Source organism: Coenobita brevimanus, chromosome 113 (genome assembly GCF_032717465.1).
Source record: "Coenobita brevimanus isolate Jiangsu-jjx chromosome 113, ASM3271746v2, whole genome shotgun sequence".
NCBI classification, from domain to species: domain Eukaryota; kingdom Metazoa; phylum Arthropoda; class Malacostraca; order Decapoda; family Coenobitidae; genus Coenobita; species Coenobita brevimanus.
In genome coordinates, this window is record NC_137066.1 from 2,589,339 (window position 1) to 2,599,372 (window position 10,034).

Below are 10,034 nucleotides of genomic sequence, written 5' to 3' on the forward strand. Positions count from 1 at the left end.
TATCTCCAATAGTGTGTATAATCTACTACATTGTACTGTGCCCAGCCACTGTATGATTGTATGGTAATATACATGTAAGATTGGTTAGCCTGTGTTTTTGAGCCCTGTTGCTTTGGTTGCATGCTCTAGACCTGGAAAGAACCCAAACCAGACCCCTGTACTCAGGGAGCAAGGAGTTGAGCCCTGATTACGTAGCATAAGAACGATGATGGAAAATTATTGATTTTGATAACTTTTATTGACTAATACGTGATGTTGATGTTCCTACTAACCCCTTTCGTCTCCCAACAGGATCTAACACCACCTGAAGAGGATCCAACACCACAGCAAGTGGATGCAACACCCCTTGCATTGCCTATAGAGGATTGGTCAACTATTCCTTCATGCCCAAAGAACCACTTGTGCCTGCCAGTCTGACCTTCATCCCCTACCTTACCACCACCACAAATTTTATACATGTGAGGTTATATATGGTGAAATTTGGAGTTTGAATTAGTTTTTTTTTTTTATGTGTCAATTTTCGTGTTTATTTTTTCACATGACCTATAATTGCTGTTCTATTTACTGAAATTTACTAAGAACATAGTATCATTAATTTTTTCTATCGTCCTACCTATCTATCTGTCTGCCTATCTATCTCTGTCTATCTGTCTATCTATCTCTATCTATCTGTCTACCTATCAACATCTACCTACCTATCTATCTATATCTGTCTACCTATGTCTATTGCCAGACGCCTTAATCCCGTAATAGGGGTGGCCACAAACAAATCTCCTCCATGTTGACCTGCCCCCAGTTTACCCCCTCCTCTCTCGTATACCTCTATTCCCTCCCCCAGTCTCATTAGTATTAGTGTTTTAATACTGTTATTACAGTTTACCCTGACATTGAACTGTTTACTTGGAAGGAATATTGTAGTAGAAAACTGTGTTAAAACAGTGTAATCAGGTTTGTATGCTTGTGTAATCGGGTTTTGTATGCTTCTGCTGCAGCCTTTGAAGCATCAGTCTGTCCTCTCCATGAAGAGGGCCAGAATAGCTCAGTGGTAATGCTTACACCCCACGACCACTGGGTTGGCAGGTGGAGCCCACACCAGGGTAGCTTGAAATGAACGGATCTTGAATTTGGCTCTCTTTTGTGTTGTTTTTATTTTTTTCTTGGAAGGAACGGTTTGTGGGCACCTGGCCTTTGGTTCCATCTTCCTTGGAAAAAAAAGAAAGAAAAATCCTGGTGTTAGATGTAACGGTTTGTCTAAGGATCTCTTCTTGCTCTGCAGCCATATGGTCCATTGATCCTAGGTCGGGGGATTCACCCTCTTCCCCTGAAGGCATGAGAGGAGCTTGTGGATTCAGGAGTGACTGCTGTATAGCCCCAGACCTAATTCAGTGAAGTAATTTTAGACATTAAGGGTGGAACTGAAATGAGTACCCATATATCTGTGTGCAGTTGTATATTTGTGCTAGGCTCTCATCATTAACATTGGCAATATGAAGAGCAAACTAGACATAACATCTGAAGGCACTGGATGAGGAACTTCATGTGAGATTATTACTAACAGAACCAGACATTATGTGTACCTCAAAACAGGCACAAGTTCACTGAAAGTATCACATTTATATTCTGGCTAAAAGCTATTACAGAAAGTTTCATGAACTTGTTTAACTTTGCTCTAAATACCAATGTTATACAGTATATTGTATTGTCATCATATCACTTATAAAGGCTCCAACATGCTTGCATGCGTTGACTTTGGTCACCGAATAGAAGCTGTCCATGCTACTTGATCTCTGGCAGCCTCCCTGTTCATTTGGCTTGTCAGTCAGTGTAGAGTCAGTGACAAGCTAAATGGTTTCCCGTACAGCAGGAAACCATTCACTGTGCTGGGTGGTAACCATATAACCAAATTTTGGCGCCTGGTGGTTTAATGAGTAATTACGGCACTCCGGTCGGATTGAGCCTGTGAAGGTTTATATCCAAGGGGTGGTTGGGGTTTATTGCTCACATAATGCCACTCAGGGATGAGTGAGGCTGGTCACTTTCATCTTAAATGTCAGGACCAACTTGCCTAGTCCCGGGTTCCTATGCTCCTCATGGGGCAGTGTAGGATTGGATGATGGATGGATGATGATTAATTTGATAATGATGATTGACAGCTGATTTGGACAATCTTCCTAATCCCCTCTCCACTCAACAGGATCCAACACCCTACGAAGAGGATCGAACACTCCTTCCAGTACCCATAGAGGATTCAGTAGCCACCCTGCCCCATCCCTCAAGATCTGCGAGTATCCTCTCCACAGTGCATATGATGAGGTATGGAATTCTGACCTGTTCTTGTTGTTGTTGTTGCTGTCGTTATTGTTGTTAACCCCGACCTTATGGGGAAGGGGGTTAAAATTACTTCCCCAGTATCCCTGCTTGTCGTAAGAGGCGACTAAGAGGGGCCTTTTTGTCCTCAGTCTTTGTCTCATTTGTATCAGATAGAGCCAGGATTCCAGGGGCTTGTATGATGAGTGAATGAAAGTGTGGCTTATTGAATTGGGCAAACTCAGGCTGTCTGGACGTTGTTACTCCTTACCCTGCCCTAGGGTGGGAAAGGAGGTCCAGATGATGATGACTCTCTTTACTGTCCACTTCTGCTTTTCTGTCCCACCTCTCCTCTTCACATTTCCGTGTTTCTCCCGGCCTTTATTTTCCCTTCACACCTACCAGGTTAGACATTTGATATCATGATATAGATAGTTTAAGGATCTTGCATTGACGCTGACCCTTCCTGCCTTCCTCCCTATTCTCTAAAGCCAAACTGTTTCATTGACAACCTGCTGCATTGCCAACCCGCTACATCGCCAAACCCACTTCATCGCCAAACCCGCTGCATCCCCCAAACCGCTTCAGCACCAAAACTGTTTCATCGCCAAAACTGCTTTAGCACCAAAACCACTTCATTGCCAGTTTTGGTGCCATACAGCCAATTTATGGCTTGGTGTTAGTTCATTATTCCCTCCTGCCATTCTTACCAACCCCTTTATGCCTGGCCGAGTAAACCCATCAACCGCAGGCAAGCAACCACCTCAGCAGGGTCGTCTCGTGCAGTGGACTGATGTTCCCTTGTGGCTGACATTGCCTCACAACAGTGAGGTGCAGGGAACAGTGTGTAGGTTTGGTCCCTGGATGGACACTGCATTTGCATCTCCACCCAGTTAACAGGGACACCATAGCAGACTGTACATCACCCCGTTATATGGTTACCACCCAGCATTGTATATGATGTCATGGGCTACAAGAAAACCTTAGTGTTGTAACTCAGTGTAGAGTCTCCCAAGGAAGGGGTAGGCAGCATTACATCAAGTGAGTGGATGATGGTCGGCACTCCCTACTACATTAACACGGGGGGGGGGGGGGGGGGAAGAAAAAAAGAAAAAAATAAAAAAAAAAAAAAAAAGTTTTTGAATTTTGATTGAAATTTTCTCATAAAAATTAGGCTGCTGTAAATAATCATATTCCATTATGTATAAAGGCTCCAACGTGCTTGCATGCATCGGCTTTTGGTCACCTAATGGCGGCTGTCCATGCTGCTTGATCTCTGGCAGCCTCCCTATTCAGTCCCTTATCCCTGAGGTCACACTTTGACCTCATCCCAGGTCTTTTTCAGTCTGCCTCTTACAACCCTATCCCTGAAGTGCACATTTCTCACCTTCCCTCTCCACTTGTCATCCTCCATCCTCTCAGCCTTTTAATCTGTCCATGCTCATCACACTGCCAAAACACTCCAATCCCATCCTTCCTCTCAACACTTCAGTCATAAACCTAGCCCCCCCATGCCTTGCATTCAAGGATGCACAGCACTTCCATTTAATCGCTGCTATTTCTGTATGTTTGAGCCTGCGAATATCCTCTTCCTTTACTGCCAAAGTCTCACTACCATACAACATTACACTCCTAACACATGCTGCATACAAAGATCCCATACCACGTAGGGAGAGCCCTCTCAAAGTTAGGAGAGGCAACAGCTCCCTGCTTCTTCGAACCACTCCTTACCTTAGTCAGGGCTAGCTGCAGCCCAGCCTACAGCACATAACATGTCTCCCAAATAACAAAACCCTTCCACACACTCAAGAGACTCACCAGCAAGATCAGTTCTTTCACACATGATAATCTCCACGTGTTCTCCCTGACAGACCACACACATGAAATCAGCATTATCTTGCAGTCTGCCTCTAAAACCACTACATCTCTTATGCACCCACTTATCACAAACACTGCATTATCTTGCAGTCTACCTCTAAAACCACTACATCTCTTATGCACCCTCTGATCACAAACACTGCATTATCTTGCAGTCTACCTCTAATACCACTACATCTCTTATGCACCCACTTATCACAAACACCGCATTATCTTGCAGTCTACCTCTTAATACCACTACATCTCTTATGCACCCACTTATCACAAACACTGCACAAGATGGAATTACTTCCCACGCCGTTGTGGCAGATTGCACATGGCCACTCTCCCTCTTCTTTGACAGTACCGCCACCAGTCCTAGATACCATCACTTTTGTTTTATCTGCATTTACTCTCAAGCATTGTGCCTTTGTAATTTACTCTTTCCAGGGCATCACCCTTCCCTTTGTACACATTTACAATTTCACTCTTCAGCCAGTCATGTGGGACAACCCACTTACATGTAAATGTCGGAAATAAGAGTAATAATAGTAGTGTTCTAATTAAAGTTTGAATTTCGCGCCACGTAGCCTTTCCCACTGGCGGCTATTACGTCTTACGGGAGCAAACATAGCGAGTTGAGGGGAAGGTGGTGTGGGCTGGCCTCGATTTTCTTAATTTCTCGTCATTACCGGTAAGTTATGATTTATTTACCATATAATTAACACCTTTAGCATATAAAGATGAATTTGATGGATATTTGAAGGCGCCATAAAGGTAAAATAAGCCTAAATGCTCGTAATGAATGGGTGGACACCTGTAGGCAGCCAAACAGGTGTTTATATAATTTTCAGCGTGTAAATTTTGAAGGCGTTCATTTATTTTATTTCCTTGTAATCTAAAGGCGCCTATGTGTTTTATTTCGTGTTTTTGATGCAGCCATGACATATGTTTAGGTCAGAAATGGCAAACCATGGTGTAGGTTGGACTAGGTGGAGCAAACAAGTCTCCAACCTACGATTTTTTTTTTTTTTTTTATTTTTTTTATACAGCAGCAGACATATTTCTCTCTCTCTCTCTCTCTCTCTCTCTCTCTAATGGCAACATGAGTGTGATTAGTATAGAGGTCTATTTAAATAGAATAGGTGAAAATTAATAGGCTATTATCATTTATCATCTTCAAATCTGGTTAGTCTTGAGGCAGACGTGGTAACACCCTATTGTGCATTTTTCGTCATTTTATTCGAGTCCATAGGATTTCTAACAATTTTTTTCAGAGTGCGTTTTTAAGCTTTTCATGTTTATTTGGTTTTCTAAGTAGTGGATAGCATATGAAAAATTTTTGTCAACTTATTCACTGGCGCTGGAGACGGACAATTTTATAACTCTTATTTTGGCAGCAGACAACCTTATTCTTGCCGATGTATCCAAACCTAACCCAAAATAGCCTCACCAGCAATTTTATCATGTGTACCCATACCAGATCTAATTCGATGTATGAAACTAGCATAATTTATTCCATCGCTATTTAGCCTATTCTTCATCTAACTAAATTTTGTCCTGTCCTAGCCTATTAGTTTATCCTAATTTACCCTAACCTAACCACTTTTCTCTCAACCTTGCCCAACAATTTGTCCAAACCTATCATTTACCATAACCTATCCTATTTTATCCTAACCTTGCCTTACAATGCCCTACCCTAACCTCATTTACCCTCGTATAATTTTGGCAAAACTGCAGAAGAGCTACTATGCATAAAATTTTCAGTTGTAAATTTTTCTAACACCAAACAGAATTATTTTTGTGTTAAAGTTGCATATTATTTTTGCAATGAGTTGCGTATTATTCTTGCGATGGCTTAAGTTGCATATTATTTTTATGATGGCATAAGTTGCGTATTATTTTTATGATGGCATAAGTTGCGTATTATTTTTATGATGGCATAAGTTGCGTATTATTTTATGATGGCGTAAGTTGCGTAATATTTTTATGATGGCGTAAGTTGCGTATTATTTTTATGATGGCGTAAGTTGCGTATTATTTTTATGATGGCATAAGTTGCGTATTATTTTTATGATGGCATAAGTTGCGTATTATTTTTGTGATGACTTAAGTTGTGTATTATTATTATTGCGATGGCTTAAGTTGCGTAATATTTTTGCGATGGCTTAAATATGTTTTATAATTGCTATGGCTTGAGTTGCATATTATTTTTCGGATGATTTAAGTTCCGTATTGAAATGTGTTTTATTATTCCGATGGCTTAAGTTGCATACGGTATTATTTTTGCGATGGCTTAAGTTGTGGAAATCCGTAACTTTGAAGATCACTTGGGCTTTGGGTAGAATTGTCTCTAAAGTCAATCTGTTACTTATCGTTTGTCTGTACTGACCCAGTATGACCTAATCTGACACAGCTGAACGTAACCCAATTCAACCAAGCTTTAGTTAATTTACCCCTACCTGCCTGAATGATTTTGGGACTGATAAGATTTTGGTGCGAGTCTACCCATTGCCAACACCACCATCGATATCAACAAACCTGACTTTCTGTTCTTGAGTAACCTGTTATTTCAGCAGCATGTAAGTGTCCTGAATGAATGATGGAGTCTGTAGTAGCATTAATGATGTGTTCACAGCATCTCAGTGTCATAAGCCAGGGTTGGCATGGGTAGCTCCCTAGGTGCCTGCCCACCTACCCATCCTGCCCGTTTTTTTTTTTTTTTTTTTTTTTTTTTAAACTGGGTGGGTAACTTTGAAAAATTATAGTAAAAAATATATTATGTCATTATATGCATATACCTACAAATTTTAATGACCAAGTGCTGCACACAAAGTGCGGTGTCAGCCTCATAATGGTGGCATTCTAGGCAGCCCTAGTCAGAGCTGCCTCACTTGTCAGGATCTTAAGTTCAAGATCAGATGGTTTAGTCTGATGCCACGTCTTTCTAGGTCTAATCTTTGGTGCAGCTTCCTCCACATTCACCGCCTTGCATCTTTTCACCCAGCTTAGTTCATTCATCCACTCCATGTGTCCAAACCAACCAAGCCTGCTGGTGTGCATCTCACTGTTGATACTCTTGGTACCTAACCCTTTCCTCAGTTCGTCATTGGATATCCTATCTTGCATTTTGGCTGCACACACGTCTCACCATTCTCATCTCTTTACATTCCATTCTGTTGATAACTGCTTCGACAGGCCACATTTTATAGACAAATGTCATTGTGCTTCTAACACATGTGATGTACACCTTTCCCTTCATGGGGAGTGGGAGTCTTCTCATGGTTAGAATTGGCAGCAGTTCTGAAACATTCCCCAGCCACATCCGACTCTGGTGATAGCGGCGGTCTCGGCACCACCACTGGCAAAGATATTCTCTCCCAAGAAGCAAAACTTTTCCACCATTGCCAGTGTCTCATTGCCAAAGTTTTCAGTCTCAAGGTGGTTGTTCAATACAAGCTCACCCTCGCATACTACCGGGTATACATACAGAATCGGCTAAATTCAAAATAGTGACCCAGCTTACACAAATAAATCTTAAATTGTTTATTTACAGATTTAATTTTAAAATTCAGAAAAATAATGTAAATAAATGTAAAATACCTGTACCCATAAAGATTGATTTTTTACACTCAGAACAATTTGTTGAACATAAAGCTAATTTTTTTCAGTATTTTCTTGTCAGTAAATTGTAAAAATTTCATACTGCTGATTGTAATAATTGCAAAATGCTAATTTAATTCTAATGATTGATCCATCAGCTATACCTTGTATTGCCAAGCAGAATACACTCTAGGTTTCATCATCCAGTATTGAAAGAAATGACACTATGGTACTGTTCTCTACTATAAAATATGATTTGTACAATACTGTATGTTGTTTAAAAGAAATAAAAATATATACTGTATAAAAATCTCAAGGATTGTAAAAATCCTGGGTTATACCAGGGTTTTATTTTTGAAAAAAGTTTTTTATATAAAACGCTGACAGGTTGGGCTTTTTTTTTTTTCTTCAACCATGTCATAAATCAGTGTCTGTCTATCCTTTGCCAGATGCCTTAATCCTGTGAGGGGTACCCACAAATAAATCACCTCCATGTTGCTCTGTCCCCTGCCATTTCATTGCAGTAATTATGAAAGAGAAATCTATCTATCTATCTATTGCCAGACGCCTCAATCCCGTTTGGGGTGGCCACAAACAAATCGCCTCCAAGTCGCCCTGTCCCCCGCCATTTCACTGCCCTGCTCCCAACTCACACCCCCCTCTCTCATATACCTCTCCACCCCATCCCTCCATCTCATCCTCGGCCTCCCCCTCCCTCTTCCACCCTCCACCTCACTCACATACACTCTCTTTGTCAGTCTTTCACCCTCCATCCTCTCCACATGGCCAAACCACCTCAGTGTGTTCCTCATAACGCTTCCTATCACATCCACATCCACACCACAACGCTCCTTTATATCCTCATTCGTCAGCCTGTCTCTCCACGTGACTCCACAGGCTCCCCTTAAATAACTCATTTCCACTGCTCTCACTCTTGACTTGTGTCCTTCCAACAATGTCCAGGCTTCACTTCCATACGTTAGAGTTGGTATCACAATACTGTCATGTAGTAACTTTTTTACTTCCATGCTCACTTCCCTGTTCCTTATCACTGCTTTCAAGGAACCAGCAACCTTTCTTCCCTGCTGTACCCTTTCAAGCACTTCACCCTCCAAACCTCCATCCTTACTCATCACACTACCCAAATACTTAAACGTACTCACATTTTCCAATTCCTCACCATCCAACCTCGCTGTACATTCACTGACTTCACCTCTCTCAAAGACCATCACTTTACTCTTCCCTACATTCACCTTTAGGTTCCGTTTCTTACACACTCTCTCAAACTCATCCACCAAGCCTTGCAGCTCCCCTTCGTCTTCACTCAACAACACAGTATCATCTGCAAACAACAGTACAGGGAGTTTCCAAACACTATCCTCTCTCACCAGGGCCACTCCAACATCCACTACCCTACCTTGTACCTCTTTTATTACCCCATCCATGTACAAATTGAACAACCATGGAGACATGACACATCCCTGTTTCAAACCAACTTTCAAAGAGAAAAATTCACTTAGTTCACCATCCACACGCACTGTAGCCTTCGCACCATCGTACATACTCTTCACAGCATTCAACAACTTCCCATCTACTCCATATATTCTTAACACTTTCCACAATCCTTGTCTATCCACCCTGTCATATGCTTTCTCCAAATCCATGAAAGCCGCATACAACTTCTTTCCTTTCTCTAGAAACTTTTCCACTAAAGATCTAAGAATGAATATCTGATCTACACAACCTCTTCCCTTCCTAAAGCCTCCCTGTTCTTCTCCAACTAATTTCTCTGTTCTTTCTCTAACTCTGTCTATAAGTATCCTACCATACACTTTTCCTATTATACTAAGAAGACAAATGCCCCTATGATTACCACACACTTCTTTTTCCCCTTTTCCTTTGTACAATGGAATAATTATACCTGACTTCCAATCCTCCGGGACTCTACCTTCCTCCCAGGCCAATCTGTACATCTTCCACATCCATTCTACTACTATCTCTCCCCCATGCTTCAGCATTTCACCACACACTCCATCAATTCCTGGGGCTTTCCCCGATTTAACTTTCTTCATTGCTTCCACAACTTCAAAGAGAAATCCTGTTGTCAAATTATCATAATTTCATGGGAGCGCTTCTGGATTTTGTCCTAAATTTTCACAGGTCTTTTTATAAACAGTGAGCATTCATAATTCAGCACCAAAAACGGATGTGACATCTTAACCCCTTTGTACACAGTGACGTGTTAGGTGTTATTAGGGTCTTTCCTC